Source organism: Physcomitrium patens, chromosome 4 (genome assembly GCF_059467195.1).
Source record: "Physcomitrium patens ecotype Gransden chromosome 4, ASM5946719v1, whole genome shotgun sequence".
Classification (NCBI taxonomy): Eukaryota; Viridiplantae; Streptophyta; class Bryopsida; order Funariales; family Funariaceae; genus Physcomitrium; species Physcomitrium patens.
Window position 1 is genome coordinate 12,743,075 of NC_143413.1, and position 7,423 is coordinate 12,750,497.

Here is a 7,423-nt window from a genome sequence, read left to right on the forward strand (position 1 = left end):
AGAAGTGGAACTAAGGGATTTACAAACATTTGAAGAGGTAATTCGAATTACAAAGAGATTCAATACTATAGATTTCTAAAATCATAGAATATGACCTATAGGACAAAGTTCTATATCGCTATCTAATATTATAGGATAATAATCAACGCCAATAGAAATTGATGCCCTACAAAGATCATTAAATCCATAGAGATGACAAATGTTGGTACAAAAAATATTGTATTTCTATTGTCGAGAACCAAGTCATCAGATCAAAGGTTGTCTAAAATATCAAAGTGCAAGTAGCAGCAAGACAAGGCAAGTTTATAGATTATTTTGAGACCTTTTAAAGAAGTATATAGTTATCTTCATTGATGATATCCTCTCATATAATAAAATCCCTGAAGAGTATGAGCAACACCTATGAAAGGTACTATGCCAGTTGTAAGATAGTCGCTTCTATTGCAAGCAATCAAAATATAAACTTTAGAAGTTAAAAATCACTTTTTTGGGGGCATGTGGTGTCCTCTAAAGGCATGCACATGGAGCAAGTTAAGGTGAAAGCAATGGCATATTGACCAACTTCCAAAGATGCTTTTGAAGTTTGCTTATTTCTGGGCCTTGCTAGATACTATTGCTGTTTTATTTGGCAATTTGCTCATATTGTTGCCTCATTAATAAGCCTATTAGAGAAGGGTGCTTCATTTGAATGAAAATTGGAACAACAAAATACCTTTGATAAGTTGAAGAAAACACTCATTATTGCTCCAATATTGCAACGATATGATCCTAATTGTCTTTGTGCGTTTTACATTGATGCTTCCAACTTTGTTATTGAAGTGGTCCTTCAACAAGACTTTGATAGAGGCATTCAACCTATGGTGTATAAATCATGCAAGCTTAGAAGAGCAAAGCACAATTACTCTATACATGATTAAGAACAATTAATGATTGTATATGCTACGAAGGTGTGGCAACATTACCTATTGGTGAAGCCAATGGTTGTTTGAATTGACCATTGATCCTTGCTATATGATTTGCATCTAAAAAATATGAAATTGTGGCATCATCATTGAAAAGAACAATTGTAGCTTTTTGATATCTAGCTTGAGTACAAGCAAAGGCGACAACATACTATGCTAGACAACTTATCACAAAGACGAGACTTGAAGGACAAATCACAAGACAAGACAAAAATTGCTAGTAGTAGCAGTATCATTTCAAATCTAACCAAAGAAGTAGAATAGAAGAAAGCTATGGATTGGGATGTTTATTTTAAGATGGTTAGCAATTGGCTAAAGGTGAGTGATATACACTCTTAATGATGGCTTATTCTATTTCAAGAAGTAAATTTTTATACTTGACAATGCTAAATCCTACATGTGCATACTTCAAGAAGGATATGACATTTCAATATCTAAACATCTAAGACAAGAAAAGACTCTAAAATAAATTTCAAGGATATGATTTTGGATAAAGTTGGAACATGATGTTTGAGCCTTTCTATACTTCTATGAATCATGTCAATATAACAAATCTTGTAATGCAAGATTTCTTAGACTATTATAGCCAATTCTGCTACCTATAATATATTGGGAGCAAATGACCTTGGATCTCATTACATGTTTGCCACGGATACGTCATAATCATACTACAATTTTTGTCTTTGTAGATCAACTCTCAAAGCAACTTCACTTGACTATAGTGCGCTTGGATATTGATGCCCTAATGCTTGCACAAGTCTTCTTTGATACCATCTTTAGTCACCATGGATTACTTCGTGTCATCATTTCAGATCGAGATCTATGCTTTATGAGAAGTTTTTGGCAAGCCTTATTCAAGCTATTAGGCACATGACTTGCTATGTCTACAACCTTCTATCTCTAAACAGATAGACAAACAGAGCGTACAAATCAAACTTTGGAAGATATGCTACAAGTATTTATAGCAGTTCATCATAATGATTGGGATAAATACTTGATGCCTTTAAAATTTACTTTTAATGATAATATTCAAGCAAGTACTAGTCATTCACAATTTTTTCTTAATATCAGTTAATATCCAATTATGTTAGCAACTCTCCATTATTCCATTGATACCAACAACTCGACAATGAAGGAATTTTTATAATGACTTAAAATGGCCTTACAAGAGTCACAACATCGCCTCTTTATTACACAAAATCAACAAAAGTAGTATGTGGATAACCATCGACAATATAAGACCTTCTAGAAAGGTGATCAGGTATTACTCTCCAATGCCAACTTGCCACTTGCTACATCAATCTAAATCCATAAACTAACACCTCAGTGGCTTGGACCTTTCTACATTTTTGTAGTGATTTCTGATGTCGCATATTGCCTCGAGCTTTTGTCACATATTTGAGTCTATCCAGTCTTCCATATTTTGTAATTGAATGAATTTCATACTGAGCCAAAGCACTTTTTGGATCAACATCAACTACCACTACCACCAATTGTAGTTGATGACCAACAGGAATATGAAGTGGATAACATTTTGGAACAACACTACCTTCGCCATGGCAGTGGACATCTACAACTTCAGTACAAAGTTCTTTGGAAAGATTATTCTATTCACAATGCAATATAGAAATCTACACGAAATCTCACTTATTGCCAAGAGACAATTCAAAGATACCATTGGGAACAAAATGAGGACGTTTTATATTAGTGGTGGAGGATTAATTTTAATAGGATATAAATAAGATAATTATGTAGATAATTAGAACCATGGAAGTTTCTAAAATTGAGATTGGATTAATAGATCAAGAAAGAGCCATCATAGAATATTCGAAAATAAATTTAGGATAGTTATTTAGGTAGAGCCTATCATAGAATCTTGTAGAAAAGGAGTTTAAGGTGGTTATCTAGATGGGGCGCACTACATAAGAATATTCTAGAAAGTCCAAGGTAATAGGACAAGGTATAAATAGGACTAACCAGGGTCTTTTGGGGTACCTGATCAGGTATGACTTCACATCCTTTTTCTTAGTAAAGTTTGGTTTTGCATCTTTCTATTCAGATCTATTTTGTTCTATTTTTGTTTACTTAGTTTTGTCTTTTATGTTCTATTTTGTTTAGCTCCATTTAATTTTGTCATGATATATTTTGTCTTATTTTGTGATGAAGCTCTATGTTACTATGGATTAAAAAGATCTTAGGTTTTGAGATAGTCTAGTCCTATTTCAATTGCACTTAATGGCATGTAATGGCAAAAATATCAATTGAAATATAATTATTGATAAACATCTCTACATTGACTTTTACTACCTCAATTGCAATCTACAAGCTAGTAGCTCTATCAATTCATTTCCAACCTTACATATCCATTGCAACTTGATATATTATTATAAACATAATATACTATCTCAATTAAAGTTTATAGTTGAGATATGTAAAGAATTACAATAGATCTACAACCAATGCATGTAAGGTATGAAGACATCAAATCAAAAAAAAGAATTATACCAGATGTACAAACAATAAAAGTAAGAGGCAAAAATATCAAATCAACTCGATACAAAATACCAAAAACAATCCATGTACTCGCAAGCTATTGATCAAAAAATCATTCAAAAAACATCTTATCATTTTTAATAATTGATAGATGAATATTTCATAAGGCTATCTTGAATAATAACCAACTTAATAACTTTTGTTGAGTACAACAAAGATTGTGCTACAAGACTAACATTAGCTAGCAAGGCTATGGAGCAAAATATACAAGGTCTAGTAGATTGTGCTTCAAATTTTTTTATATTATGCAATTGGATTAAGAAGCAATAATGCATCACAGACTAATATAAACGCACTATCTTTGACCTTCACAAATCTTTAATAAAAACTAAACACAAGCTCAAAATGGCCAAAGGTTTGATTGTTGTTTACAAAGCTATCTTCTATATCACATATCAATAGGGTCGCAACATTGAAAACAATCAATAATACAACTGGACAATGCTATGACAAACTTCTTTTTATAAATGTCTAGTTGTGACAAGAGATATGTGAGGCTAAAGAACAACGAGAGCTCACCATCAAAGAATTGGAGTAAAAGATTCAATAAATGGAATAAGAATGCCTCACTATAGAAGTGGCTTAAGAAAATTTTGAAGACAATTGCACTGATTGGATTTTAGAGACAATACACATCATTGCTTTCAATGCAATCTAACTAATGGAATAAAGTCTTGATATTTACTTAACTAAAAATATATATATATATATATATATATATTACAAATATAATGAATATAATAAGATTACTAAATAAAGATAAAAAATGAGAATCAAATGATATGGAGATTAAAGAAAAAAGTTATGAGCGTACCAAGGAACTAATTGATGTACCTAAAATCCTATGATCTCCAAGACATAGTTTACAACCCATAGTTCTATCTCTCTAGCCACAAATTCTAATATCAAAAACCTTTTAATCATTTATATAAAAAATAAGAATTTTAATTATTTAAATTGATTTTATTACTATTAAAATTACAAAGATAGAAAAATATAACATCCAATTGATACTAGCATTATAAAAATATTACAGAATATTTTAGAATTTATTTAGAAGTTTATCTCTTCTCAAGCCAATCATGTTTATTTGTAGAGTAATTAAGCTTTTGGTCTTGTAACAAAGGTGGTAGCTAGTAGATATTTGTTCTAGAATTAACCAAGAAGAAAAAAGAATTGAAAAAACCATCCATGAAGGTTCTGACTCTCTATCTAGATTTTTTGCTTGTTCTTAACTTGTTCTGCCTTTCGATGGAAATCCCCAGATTTTGTGAAGAAGGCTGAGGTGAAGGATCCGGCTGACCACAACCTCTCGCTCTCTTTTTTGATCCAGGCTATGATTTCAAGAGCCCCAATTTTTGTAGTATTGTGGTAGAAGCCACTGGGATTTTTTTCTTTTCTTTAGGCGTTTTGATGTTGGTTCCATCGATCCATCGTTTTCCTTCCGGCGGTGGTCCTCTGCTCTCTGTCTTGTGGGGCTGGTGCTCCAGTGCTGCGGCGGTTTTCCCTGCGCAGTGGAACTGCTCAAACGGAGGAAGATAACAGTGTTGGGCTTTTATTGATCTAGTTCCACTGCAGGATGCGGCATTGTTTTTTCAATTAGTGCTGTTCTTGGTTCGTGCGACTCCGTGCTGAGCTGCGGCAATTTTGGTTCAGCTTCGGATCTTGTTTTCTCCTTCTCGTGATGTTGGATAGAGAGGCGGCAATAAAACTGTGTTGCGGTTGGAGGAGTTGTGTCCAATTCAACTTTTCTTTCCTTCTTGTTATTTTCTCTCTTATCTTGGGTTTCAAAGTGCAGAGAGCGGCGGTGTAGAGTGTTGGAGTACTAGCTACTCTTAAAGGCGGCGCTGCTTGACTGTTGTTGATCTTCTTGTTGTTTGCTAGTCCCTGCTGTCAGAGGTGTGTTGCAACTCCGCCACCTTTTGTGGTTCCTCTTCTTGTGTCTGCAGCAACGTTGTGCTGGAATCGTTACATTCTTAGCTAGGCGGTGGCAGAACTTTTCTTATGCTACTCCGATCGGGTGACAAGTGCCATCTCCGTGCTGCTGATCTTTTATAGTACCGGACTCCCTTACAGCACCACTAGTAACGTCGGAGAGTGCGGGTGGTTTTTCTTGGCTGTTGGATTGGGAGCTTGCTGTTTTTTTTTGGTTGCGACTGGGCGAAGGCGAGCACCGGTGCTGCTCAGGTCTAGATTTGCTACGTTGTGGCGGTTGGATTTATTTTGTTCCCAGGGCTGATTTACCATTTTACTGGAGCTTAGTCGTCCACATCTACCTAGATCACCTCGTCATTGAGCAACAGTCAACGGTTCCATCCATGTCATGCTAGTTCTTCCTTGTTCTGTTGTTATTTTGTGATTCTTCCTTGCAGCAATTAAAAAGGAGCTCGGAGGCTGGATCATTGGGTGGTTAACCATCGTCAGCTCTTTATGGTGGCTGTCGCCGCCGGGGTCGACGATCCTACTTCTTCTTGTTACTGTTGTCGTTCTTTTCTTTTCCTCTAAGTTGTGGTTCCAGAGTGCTGTTTTCGAGCTGTGGATTTCGTCGTTGTCAGTTGCGAGGGTACCGTCGACGTTAGTATTCTAGTTCTTCTCCAGTTGTGTGCAGTGGGAGCATCGAGGCTGGATGGTACCCTTTTGGTGGTGTCGTTTTCTTGCAAGCGGTACGGCGGCAACACTGGAATCACATTCGATTACGGTTGATTTATTAGTGCTTAGCAGAGTTCGGCCCAACAGAGCGCGCAGGACGACGAGCGTACAGCAAAGCACACAAGGGAGAGAGAGACGCAAGCAGGCCAGTGTAGACTGGTTTGTTGCTTCCGTTCCCCTTTCTTTACGGGTAATTGTCATCATCATCGTCATTGGCGTTGCAGCTGCGGTCGACAACATCTCTACAATGGTGGCTGATTTACGTTGTTGACATTCCATCGGTTCTATCTTTTCTCATGTAGTCATCCGACTGAGGTGCCAACGTGCTTGGTTTTGTTGGTTTTTATTTCACCGTTCCATGATCTTATTGTTGCTGGTGGCGGATTTTGGATCTCCCTGTTGGTTCGTTGAGCTGCGGCTGTTCTCTACATTTGAAGAGCTTTCCTTCTGCCCTGCATGAGCGCTCTCATTCACTGAAGTTGTTGTTTATCACTCTCTACGCATTCCATTCTCATCTCTGTTTGAGTTGGATCTGCGCATGGTTCACGTTCGTTTAATCGGCGGCAATCTCCTTTGATTTTTCGCATGGTACGAGACTTTGGCAACATTTAGGACTGTCGGCTGTGCAGATGCGTAGATTGTCGTGCAGTTTTACATACACTTAGTTTCACGTCTTGATTTAGTCCAGGTCGTGGACTTGAGGGACGTGTCTGGACAAGGCAGAGGCAAAGACGCAAGGTGTTTTTGGCTGTGATCTTCTTCAAGTTCACTTTCTTTCCGAACTGATCCATGATCGTGGCTGCTGCTACGTTGAAATACTTGCCGTCCCGCTCTTTGGATCTTCATCTTTTTCTTCTTTCGTTCAGGGTACAAGTCAACGGCATTGTTGCTGGTGACCAACTGCGGTGCTAGCCAAGTGGTTCTGCCGTGGTCATCGACAAGGCTTGGATCTCCTCTCGCACTCCGGATCTTCTACTGCACTGTGTATGTGGTTCTGCGTGACGAATTTGAGAAAAGTTGTGTTCAGGAGCTTCGGAGAAATTCAAGGTTACAGGTGAAGGTTGTGTCGACGATTTCGCGGTCTAGCTCACTCTGCAGATCATGAGTCACATGTTGTATCAAGCTGTTAGGTTGAGGCATATTGTGCATGCCATTAGATCAGATTCTTGTTAATAAAGTTGTAGACCAAAATATAGAGAAGAGGTTTAGCTACCGTAACCTATTGGAAGCTATCAGAATTGCTAGAATGCTCAACAGCC